The sequence below is a fragment of the Ranitomeya variabilis genome, chromosome 1 (genome assembly GCF_051348905.1).
Source record: "Ranitomeya variabilis isolate aRanVar5 chromosome 1, aRanVar5.hap1, whole genome shotgun sequence".
Lineage (NCBI taxonomy): Eukaryota > Metazoa > Chordata > Amphibia > Anura > Dendrobatidae > Ranitomeya > Ranitomeya variabilis.
In genome coordinates this window covers 1016229212-1016241957 of record NC_135232.1, presented here as the reverse complement: position 1 = coordinate 1016241957, position 12746 = coordinate 1016229212, and the positions used below count along the sequence as shown (strand labels likewise).

General features: G+C 43.0%; 1 long non-coding RNA gene across 1 annotated transcript in view; it reads right to left on the bottom strand.

Moving 5' to 3' along the window:
• The window catches only part of LOC143783225 (uncharacterized), a 527869-nt gene that overhangs the window by 379669 nt on the left and 135454 nt on the right, over positions 1–12746 (bottom strand). The gene's annotated exons all lie outside the window — the stretch shown is intronic.

The window sequence follows — 12746 nt, the reverse complement described above, 5'->3', positions numbered from 1 at the left end:
GGAAAAAAATTAACTAATGGCCTAAAATGCCCAAAATTGTAGCACGCAGATATATGAGGCCTGTCACAGAAATACCACACTGCCTAATATGTGGTCTGTATTTTTTAAAATGCTAAATAGTGCTGTATATAAGTAGAGTAGCAGACAGCAAAAAAAGTGGGAAACCGGCCTACAATGCACAAACTTGGTGCACGCAGATTTATGAGGCATGTCACCGAAATACCACACTGCCAAATATGTGGCCTTTTTTAATGAAAAATAGTGCTGTATATGAGTAGAGTAAGAGACAGCAAAAACAGTGGGAAATCGGCCTACAATGCACAAACTTGTAGCACGCAGATTTATGAGGCCTGTCACGGAAATACAACACTGCCAAATATGTGGCCTGTATTTTTTTAAATGCAAAATAGTGCTGTATATACGTAGAGTCACAGACAGCAAAAAAAGTGGGAAACCGGATTACAATACACAAACTACACAAACTTGGAGCACGCAGATATATAAGGCCTGTCGCAGAAATACCACACTGACAAATATGTGGCCTGTTTTTTTTTAATGAAAAATAGTGCTGCATATAACTAGAGTAACAAACAGCAAAAACAGTGGGAAACCAGCTGACAGTGCACAAACTTGGAGCCCGCAGATATATGAGGCATGTCACATAAATACCACACTGCCAAATTTGTGGCCTTTTTTTAAATGAAAAAAAGTGCTGTATATGAGTAGAGTAAGAGACAGCAATAACATTGGGAAACAGGCCTACAATGCACAAACTTGGAGCATGCAGGTTTATGAGGCCTGTCACGGAAATACCACACTGCCAAATATGTGGCATGTATTTTTTTAAATGAAAAATAGTGCTGTATATAAGTAGAGTCACAGACAGCAAAGAAAGTGGGAAACCGGCCTGCAATGCCCAAACTTGGAGCACGCAGATATATGAGGCTTGTCAAGGAAAGCACACTGCCAAATATGTGGCCTGTATTTTTTTAATGCAAAAAAGTGCTGTATATAAGTAGAGTAAAAGACAGCAGAAATAAGGGGGAAACCAGCCTGGAATGCCCAAACTTGGAGCACGCAGATATATGAGGCCTGTCATGGAAATACCACACTCCCAAATATGTGGCCTGTATTTTTTTAAATGCAAAATAGTGCTGTATATAAGTAGAGCCACACACAGCAAAAACAGTGGAAAACCAGCCTAAAATGACCAAACTTGGAGCATGCAGATTTATGAGGCTTTTTTGTTTTTTGCTGAACTTAAAACAACAAAAAAAAAAGTGGCACAAGGCTACCACACAGAACTATGCTACTGCGGAAGTTTGATTTTTCCAAAACAGATACTCCAGGACTCAGTCTGACTTAAAAGACTGTATTAATGTCTTTTTTACTTTTTAGTGAATGTCAACAAAAAAATTGACCAAGGCTAGCAGACAGAACTTTGCTACTTAAGCCTGCTGAAACACGATTTTTCTAAACCAGATACAACAGAATTCAGCCTGACATAACAGACTGTACTAACTTTTTTTAGGGGTTTGTATAATTTTTAAAAAAGGAAAAGAACAAGGTTAGCAGACAGAACAATGAAACTTATGCCTGCTAAGCTACAATTTTTCCACCAAACATACAACAGGCCTCAGTCTGACATAACAGACTGTCTTAATTTTTTGGAGAGGTTTTGTAGAAATTTTTTAAATGCAAAATAGTGCAGTATATAAGTAGAGTCAAAGACAGGAAAAAATGGACTAATGGCCTAAAATGCCCAAACATGGAGGATGCAAGTATATGAGGCCTGTCACGGAAATATCACACTGCCAAATATGTGGCCTGCATTTATTTTTTGGGGATCTGCAAAATAATGCTGTATGTAAGTAAAGTAACAGACAGGAAAAAAATTAACTAATGGCCTAAAATGCCCAAAATTGTAGCACGCAGATATATGAGGCCTGTCACAGAAATACCACACTGCCTAATATGTGGTCTGTATTTTTTAAAATGCTAAATAGTGCTGTATATAAGTAGAGTAGCAGACAGCAAAAAAAGTGGGAAACCGGCCTACAATGCACAAACTTGGTGCACGCAGATTTATGAGGCATGTCACAGAAATACCACACTGCCAAATATGTGGCCTTTTTTTAATGAAAAATAGTGCTGTATATAAGTAGAGTAGCAGACAGCAAATAAAGTGGGAAACCGGCCTACAATGCACAAACTTGGTGCACGCAGATTTATGAGGCATGTCACCGAAATACCACACTGCCAAATATGTGGCCTTTTTTTAATGAAAAATAGTACTGTATATGAGTAGAGTAAGAGACAGCAAAAACAGTGGGAAATCGGCCTACAATGCACAAACTTGTAGCACGCAGATTTATGAGGCCTGTCACGGAAATACCACACTGCCAAATATGTGGCCTGTATTTTTTTAAATGCAAAATAGTGCTGTATATACGTAGAGTCACAGACAGCAAAAAAAGTGGGAAACCGGCCTACAATACACAAACTTGGAGCACGTAGATATATGAGGCCTGTCGCAGAAATACCACACTGACAAATATGTGGCCTGTTTTTTTTTAATGAAAAATAGTGCTGCATATAACTAGAGAAACAAACAGCAAAAACAGTGGGAAACCAGCTGACAGTGCACAAACTTGGAGCCCGCAGATATATGAGGCATGCCACATAAATACCACACTGCCAAATTTGTGGCCTTTTTTTTAAATGAAAAAAAGTGCTGTATATGAGTAGAGTAAGAGACAGCAATAACATTGGGAAACAGGCCTACAATGCACAAACTTGGAGCATGCAGGTTTATGAGGCCTGTCACGGAAATACCACACTGCCATATATGTGGCATGTATTTTTTTAAATGCAAAATAGTGCTGTATATAAGTAGAGTCACAGACAGCAAAGAAAGTGGGAAACCGGCCTGCAATGCCCAAACTTGGAGCACGCAGATTTATGAGGCCTTTTTGTTTTTGGTGAATTTAAAACAAAAAAAAAGTGTGGCACAAGGCTACCACAAGGCTGCTGTAATTAGATTTTTCAAAAACAGATACACCAGGACTGTCTGACTTAACAGACTGTATTAGTGTCTTTTTTATAAACAAAAAAAAATTGACCAAGGCTAGCAGACCGAACTATGCTATGTATGCCTGCTGAAGCATGATTTTTCTAAACCAGTTACAACAGAACTCAGCCTGACATAACAGACTGTATTAACTTTTTTTAAGGTTTTTGTATAATTTAAAAAAAAAGAACAAGGCTAGCAGACAGAACTATGAAACTTATGCCTGTCAAGCTATGATTTTTCCACCTCAGATACAACAGGCCTCACTCTGACACAACAGACTGTCTTAATTTTTTTTTGGGGGGGTCTTGTAGAATATTTTTAAATGCAAAATAGTGCTGTATATAAGTAAAGTCACAGACAGCAAAAACAGTGGAAAACCGGCCTAATATGTCCAAACTTGGAGCACGACGATATATGAGGCCTTTTTTGTTTTTTGGCACAAGGTTACCACACAGAACTATGCTACTGCGGAAATACGATTTAAAAAAAAAAAAAAACACCAGGACTCAGCCTGATATAACAGACTGTATTATTTATTTTTTTGGGGGGGTGCTTTTGGGTGAATTTATAAAAAAAAAAAGAATAGTAGAACAAGGCTAGCACACTCAGCTATGCTACGTATGCCTGACAAACTATGGTTTTTCTACATATGCACCAGAACTCAGTCTGACATAACAGACTATATATATTTTTGTTTGAAAAAACTGACCGTCACATCCAGACATAGATTACGTGTGAACAGGTCCTGTTCACACTTAATCTAAGTTTGGATGTGACGGTCAGTTTTTTCAAATGTATTATTTAGCCTTCTGACCGAGCACTCCACCTCCTAGTCACAGGTGTCTTAATTGCAGCAGGTCCAGTACCCCTCCACAGAGAGAGAGAATGTTAGTCTAATAAGAGGTTTTCATAGGTACCCATTCACATGGAGATGTTTATTCTCAGCAGGAAGGAAAGCGTAGGACCTGGTATAAGAGAGATGCCGTAAATTGGCTACCAGGTACACATAAAATTGGCCTTTTTTATGTGCTAGACGCTCTCATTTTTCATATTTCTGGTGCAGTAATGCAGTTCAATTTCTGTGTTTCATGTTTGCATGTGTTAGCGCTGCAGTGTGCTGCCATTTTTGCTTGACTGTATATATTTTTGGGGAGGGGGTGAATTTTTGGGAAAAAAAAAGAAAACAGCAACTAAGTATATAGTAAATAAGCAGCAGCAGACAGTTATGGAGTTTTGGGAGGGATGCAGTGGGAGCTATGTAAGCAAATTCTGTGCCTGCAGGTCTTGCACTGATATGGATATGCTGTGCGCTGCCTACCTAGCGTTGCAATCTCGGGACCCACGAATTAGACCTAAAAAGGACTGTAGGTTTCTCAGGAGTTGTGGAATTAACAGTTGCAGACCTACACTAACCAGTAAAAGCATGATGCTGACCCTATCTCTGCAGCAGCTCTCGCTGAATCCAGAGCTGAATGCAGCGAGCAGGGCGGCTCCAGGTCTCTTATACTCGGGATGATGCTGTGCGGCCAAGCCAATCACTGCACAACCACAACAAAGATGGCTGCCGTGTTTCATGGCCTGGCAGACAATCCCTGCAGCGTGATTGTGTCTCTAAAGTCCGCCAAAAATGCTGGGTGGAAACACCAGTTACCGCTGAATAATCCCGGAAATGCTTGGTGCTCGCCGAGTACACCGAGGCTAGTGATACTCGGGTGAGTAACGAGTAGTGGCGAGCACATTCGCTCATCACTAATAGTCACAAGCCATCAACCAAAGATGAACTGCTTAAATTTTTGTGCCAGAAGCAGTGTGAAAGACTGGTGAAAAGCATGCCAAGACGCATGAAAGCTGTGATTAAAAAATCATGGTTATTCCACAAAATATTTATTTCTGAACTCTTCCTGAGTTAAAATATTAGTATTGTTGTTTCTAAATGATTATGAACTTGTTTTCTTTGCATTATTTGAGGTCTGAAAGCCCTGTTTTTTTTTTAATTTAGACCATTTTTCTTTGTCAGAAAAAATGTTACAAAAATTATTGCTTGAAAATTTCCTGAGGTCCTTGTGCCCTAGATTTTCCCTGGCTCAGACTTTCACCATCACTTCCAATGTCTCAATAATACATTTATGGCAGGCAGAGTCAATAAATCCATTAAGCATTTGAATCATCTCTTTATCTATTTTGATCCCATAGTATCAGAGCACAAAGGCTGACAGCTAGTGTTGAGCGATACCTTCCGATATGCAAAGGTATCGGTATCGGATTGGATCGGCCGATATCCAAAAAATATCGGATATCGCCGATACCGATACCCAATTCCAATGCATATCAATGGGACACAAAATATCGGAATGGTTCCCAGGGTCTGAAGGAGAGGAAACTCTCCTTCAGGCCCTGGGATCCATATTCATGTATAAAATAAAGAATAAAAATAAAAAATATTGATATACTCACCCCTCCGACAGCCCCGGCTCTCACTGGTCCAAGCGTCTGCCTCCGTTCCTAAGAATGCAGAGTGAAGGACCTTCGATGACATCGCGGCTTGTGATTGGTCGCGTGACCGCTCATGTGACCGCTCACGCGACCAATCACAAGCCGCAACGTCATCGAAGGTCCTTCACTCCCTGCATTCTTAGGAACGGAGGCACCGATAAGAGCCAGGGTCCGCCGGAGGGGTGAGTATATCAATATTTTTTTTTTTTATTATTTTTTTTTTACATGAATATGGATCCCAGGGCCTGAAGGAGAGTCTCATCTCCAGACCCTGGGAACCATACGCACCGCACACTTCCGATTTCCGACATCGCAAAAATATCAGAACTCAGTATTCGAATTCTGATACAGCAAATATCGGCCGATACCCGATATTTGCAGTATCAGAATGCTCAACACTACTGACAGCTAGTCTCTGTAAAGCAAGTCTTATTGAATGGGGTCTTTGAAATCAACACAGCAGGAAGCACATTTTCTGGCAAAATATATGCCACTAAAGTCCTGTAAACTTTCATGAATTAGATGGGTTGCTTAGTCACATCCTGTCCCACCCATACTCCGGTTTTGGCAAAACTGAACAGAACTAGCATCAAAACATCAAAAGTCACATTTATTTTCTGTGTTACATACAAATTTTGTGACATTTGTAGGTGTTTTATGCCACAAAACGTGCAAAAACACCTTCATGATTTAGGGCATAAGTGTAAGGCCGGGGTCACACATGCAAGTTTTACGGACGTAAGAGCGCAGAAACTACGTCCGTAAAACTCGCATAACATACGGCACAATTATTCTCTATGGCCCAGCTCCTATTAGCCGTATATTACGGATCCATAATATACGGCTTTCTACGGCCATACAAAATCGCAGCATGCTGCGTTTGTCAGCGTATTGTGCAAAAAAAATCGCCAATGAAAGTCTATGGGGGCGAGAAAAATACGGATTCCACACGGACCAGCAGTGTGACTTGCGAGAAATATGCAGCGGTGTTAGTGAAAAGTCGGTAATTCAATTGCCGGCTGTTCATTTCTCCTGCACAAACCCGACAGGATATGAGACATGGTTTTCATACAGTAAACCATCTCATATCCCCTTTTTTTTTGCATATTCCACACTACTAATGTTAGTAGTGTGTATGTGCAAAATTTCAGCGCTGTAGCTGCTGAAATAAAGGGTTAAATGGCGGAAAAAATTGGCGTGGGCTCCCGCGCAATTTTCTCCGCCAGAATGGTAAAGCCAGTGACTGACGGCAGATATTAATAGCCAGGAGAGGGTCCATGGTTATTGGCCCCCCCGTGGCTAAAAACATCTGCCCCCAGACACCCCAGAAAAGGCACATCTGGAAGATGTGCCTATTCTGGCACTTGGCCACTCTCTTCCCACTCCCTGTAGCGGTGGGATATGGGGTAATGAAGGGTTAATGCCACCTTGCTATTGTAAGGTGACATTAAGCCAGATTAATAATGGAGAGGCGTCAATTATGACACCTATCCATTATTAATCCAATTGTTTGAAAGGGTTAATAAACACACACACACATGATTTAAAAGTAATTTAATGAAATAAACACAGCGGTTGTTGTAATAATTTATTGCTCTCTCAATCCATTTCCAGGCCCTCGCTTGGCAAAATAATAAACGCACAAGATACATACCTTCTGATGTCAGATCACTTCCCACGATGTAATCCATCTGAAGGGGTTAATAATTTTACAGGCCCTGCTAATGCACTCGCTCGTGCCTGTAGTCCCCGGCGAATGAATGTAATATTAATTAACCCCTTCAGATGGATTACCTCGTTGGACGTGATCTGACATCAGAAGGTATGTATCTTGTGCGTTTATTATTTTGCCAAGCGAGGGCCTGGAAATGGATTGAGAGAACAATAAATTATTACAACAACCGCTGTGTTTATTTCATTAAAATACTTTTAAATCATGTGTGTGTGTGTTTTATTAACCATTTAGTACTATTGGATTAATAATGGATAGGTGACATAATTGACGCCTCTCCATTATTAATCTGGCTTAATGTCACCTTACAATAGCAAGGTGACATTAACCCTTCATTACCCCATATCCCACCGCTACACGGGAGTGGGAAGAGAGTGGCCAAGTGCCAGAATAGGCGCATCTTCCAGATGTGCCTTTTCTGGGGTGGCTGGGGGCAGATGTTTGTAGCCAGCGGGGGCCAATAACCATGGACCCTCTCCTGGCTATTAATATCTGCCCTCAGTCACTGGCTTTACCACTCTGGTGGAGAAAATTGCGCGGGAGCCCACGCCAATTTTTTCCGCCATTTAACCCTTTATTTTCGCAGCTACAGCGCTGAAATTTTGCACATACACACTACTAACATTAGTAGTGTGGAATATGCAAAAAAAATGGGGATATGAGATGGTTTACTGTATGTAAACCATGTCTCATATCCTGTCGGGTTTGTGCAGGAGAAATGAAAAGCCGGCAATTGAATTACCGGCTGTTCACAGATATCGCGCTGAATGAAATCTAAATACAGAATATATATATATATATGTGTCTCAATGACATATATATATATATATATATTTATATATATACTGTATATATGTTTTAATGAACATTTGAGCACATAAATCCATTAGATGTTGGTTTTGCAAGCCTGCGCGAAAATCTCGCAGTACGGATGCCATACGGATTACATACGGAGGATGCCATGCGCAAAATACGCTGACACACCCTGACTACGGATCAATATTTTGGGAACATTTCTCCGTATTACGGCCATAGTATGGACGTATAATACGTGGCGTATTGTCTTACGCCAAGTGTGACCCCAGCCTAAGGCTGGCGTCACACTACCGTAGAACATGGGCGAGTGCTATGCGAGAAAAGATCGTATAGCACTCGGACCAGTGTTAATCTATGGAGCAGCTCATATCAGTTTTTATTTTCTCAGGTGTATTCGACAAGCATGTGAAATTGCACCATGCTGCGATTGTACTCGTATGCCAATTCTGCCACTTAGTTTTGGCTCTTCCACTTGCCCTGGTGCATTGGCAAGTGGGGTAATGGTTTTGGGGTTAATATTAGCTGTGTTATGAATGCTGACATCAAGTCTTGGGTTTACTAATGGAGAGGTCTCAATCAGAAACCCCCATTACTAACCATGCAGTGAAAATTAATGAAAACAAAGCAAAGTCCTTTAATTGAAATAATCACACACAGGAAAGATCTTTATTTGTAATAAACACTCCCCGACCCACTTTTCACATTTATTAAGATCAAAATAAGAATAAAAAATTGAAGGCATATTCACCTATTCACAGGGCCGTATTTATAGTTTCTGCTGCCCTAGGCACTTTTAGTGCTGCCTCCCCCATTGGTGAGTATGACACTATCGGCAGTGACTTTGGCAAAAATCGCTGATGCGAAAGTCGCCTTTTGCAGCAGATCCGGCAGTTTTTCAGTTTATCTGCCACGTAACGGATCACTTACGGCAACACTGCGTTTGGCCTCATTCATTCCCTATGGGAATTGCAGACATGTGCGGCACTTGCGGTTTTGCCGCGATCCGACAAATGCGGTACTTGCAGCAATGGAAAAAAACACTGCTAGCAGTGTTTTTTGTATCACCACAAGTGCAAAACCGCAAGTGCGGCACATGTCCACAAGTATCCATCTCTACCTGTCCCTGCACCTTGCTAGCTCATCCCTATCCATCCCTCCCTGACCTAAAACTACACTATAAAGCTTTAGAAAAACAATTTATTAACTGACATATTCCATTGACATATAATGAGGGCTCCAGGCTACGGCGTAGACTGGGACGGGCAGTCTCTGGGTCTCCATTCTCTCTCTCTGCACACCCTCAGACCCTGCCTCACTGCAATGTGCACAGACCTCCCTCCACCGGACGCAGTAATCGCCGCTCGCAGTATCATACCGGCAGAGGTGTATCTAGGGATTCTGGCACCAGGGGCAAGAATTCATTTTGGTGCCCCCCCCACCAAGTACATATGCGATTTGCATACTCAGTCATGTGCCCACGAGCTCCTCTCCCTAATGCTCTCAATGATCAGTGAAAAACTGAGAGAAGCAGAAGAGAAGCTCGTTGTCACAGGACCATAAGTGTAAAAGTCGCATGTGAGTGTCCATCTGACGACTACTGGAACCTGCAGAGCTGAATCCTGACATCGCAGCTTCTGAATTCTCACAACTCATGCACTGCACACTTTTTAGGATTCTCCCTTGCCGGTGGACGGTCATGTCAGCACAAGCATGCGATTTGTATACTTCTGACCACATTCCGACTAGACGTGCCCGGCCTCACTCAGTTCATTTTCATTGATGGAGGCCACACATGTCTAGTCAGCATCTGACCGCATGTATGTAAATCGCCAGCACGAGAGAATTCTGACAGCGTTCAGTGCGCACTGTGAGAAGTCAGAAGTCTGTAGTCACAAAGAATGACTGCATACTCATTACAAACCTGGACATTTCCTGTAATGTTCCTAACATAAATAAAAACATGAGAATTAGTATCACAAATAACATTTACATCCAGGTACCTTATAGATGACGTCGTCTCTGGAGCCTTATTCTTATTTTCTTCATCTTGTCCAGACCCCATGATGAGTTTTCTCATCCACAGCCGTCTCTGCAGACTTCCATCTTCTCCGCTCTTTTGCAGAAAGTCTCCACATGACGCCCTTAAAGATACAAGTGTCATTATAATGCTCCTGAATAAAAAATTGCCCCTCACTATATTGTCTGCACAAAATATGACCCCAACTCTGTCCCTCTTATGGTACATACTCTTCACACTGACCTCTCCTTTCTATACCGGCCCCCCTCTTCACACTGTCCTGTCATACTGTGTCCCCCTGTAGGGCCTAGTATTTATACTCCACCATATTTATACTCCATCCTCCCACCCTGTGTGCATGGGTCCCCCATCCTCCCACCCTGTGTGCATGGCTCCCCCATCCTCCCACCCTGTGTGCATGGCTCCCCCATCTTCCCACCCTGCGTGCATGGCTCCCCATCCTTCTCCCCTGCATGCATGGCTCCTCTATCCTCTCACCCTGCGTGCATGGCTCCCCCATCCTCCTCCCCTGCGTGTATGGCTCCCCTATCCTCCCACCCTGCATGCATGGCTCCCCCATCCTTCTCCCCTGCGTGCATGGCTCCTCTATCCTTCTCCCCTGCGTGCATGGCTCCCCCATCCTTCTCCCCTGCGTGCATGGCTCCCCCATCCTTCTCCCCTGTGTGCATGGCTCCCCCATCCTTCTCCCCTGTGTGCATGACTCCCCCATCCTTCTCCCCTGTGTGCATGGCTCCCCCATCCTTCTCCCCTGCATGCACGTCTCCCCCATCCTTCTCCCCTGCGTGCATGGCTCCTCTATCCTTCTCCCCTGCGTGCATGGCTCCCCCATCCTTCTCCCCTGCGTGCATGGCTCCCCCATCCTTCTCCCCTGTGTGCATGGCTCCCCCATCCTTCTCCCCTGTGTGCATGGCTCCCCCATCCTTCTCCCCTGTGTGCATGGCTTCCTCATCCTTCTCCCCTGTGTGCATGGCTCCCCCATCCTTCTCCCCTGCGTGCATGGCTCCTCTATCCCTTTTCCCTGTCATACTCACCTCTCACCGGGCGGCGCAGAACTTCCCAGCATCTCTGCAGCGTCTTCCTTCCTGTATGAGCGGTCACATGATGCTGCTCATTAAGGTGATGAATATGCGCATATTCATCACCTTAATGAGCAGTACCATGTGACCGCTGAAGACAGGATGCGCTGCTGGCGCTGAGACGCAGTTGCAGCTACCGCTGGAGGAAGGTGAGTATTATGTCTTCAGGGAGGGGGGCGGGAAGGAGGGGGGGCACACTTGACCTCGGAGTTTTATTAAAATAAAAAAAAAAAGAAAAAGCCTAGCTCAAGTGCGCCCCCCGCATCCCATCGCCCTAGGCACGTGCCCTCAAGTGCCTAGTGGCAAATATGGCCCTGCCTATTCACCAATGTTGTATTAACACTAGAAGTCCCAGAAATTTTAAGCTCCCCCTGAAGTCCTGAAAGAGGGTCAAATGACCCTTAGTCCAAACTGACAACTCTGATGGCTCCAATTAGCATCCTTTCATTTGTAAATGTGGCCATTGCCTGAGGAATCTGCAGGGGGCAATTGTGTTGATCCACCTCAACAAAGGTCTTGTAAGAGAGTGTAAACAAAAGAATGTAACCTGCTCCTGAGTGTGTCTGCCCACCCCCCAGCTGCATTGTTGTGCAGGGGATATGCATAAGGTTGCTAACACCTTAGCAAATTTGCATGCAGCTTTTTGTGCTGTGGGGGATAAATAGGTGACTGCTTCACCTATTTTGTTCACAAGAAACAAAATGCAGAGAAGGCACACCATTCAACAGGCATTGGAACTGATCCTGAGCAACACCAACCCTTCTGACTCAGATGTCAACCGGATTCGGACTCTGAGCTGTCTTCAGGTTAGATTTTTCAAATTACCTATTTTTATTTCCTGACTATCTTTTTTTAGGCTAGGTTCACATTTGAGAGAATTTCAGTTCCCTGCGAATCCAGCAGGGAACTTAGAAATTTTCTCAGCCTCCTCATGTTCCCAGCATATGTATATTCTTTATATTATCAAATACAATAAACTGAATAGAACTAACTAGAAACTAAATGGCTAAACTCAATGGAAAGCAACAACCTCCTGTGGTGCAACAGTAATGGCCTTAATTACAGAACAAAAGACGGTGATTAGAGGATGTTAGCTAAAATCCTTCAGGTCATTCGACCTGTCTCTGGGTTCCAAAGGCAGAAATGTTAAATGACCCCTCTCTGGGACTTCTAGTGTTAATGCCCATGTCCCACGACAAGCTCGTAGTTGGACATATGGATTATCAGCTGAGAGGAGAGTAAAACTTTTATTTTTTTATTTTTATTTTGATCTTAATAAATGGGTAAAAGAGGATCTGGAGTGCTTGCTTCAATTAAAGGACTTATCTGTGTATTTATTTCTATGAATGGACATTTCTCTGTGTGTGTGTCTTTATTACATTTGACAACTAGGTTACAAATGGGGGTGTCTGATAGACACCTATCCATTACTAAGCCGAGGCTTGATGTCAGCTGAAATTACAAAGCTTTCATTAACCCCAAAAATATTACCCCACTAGCCACTGCACCAGGGTAAGT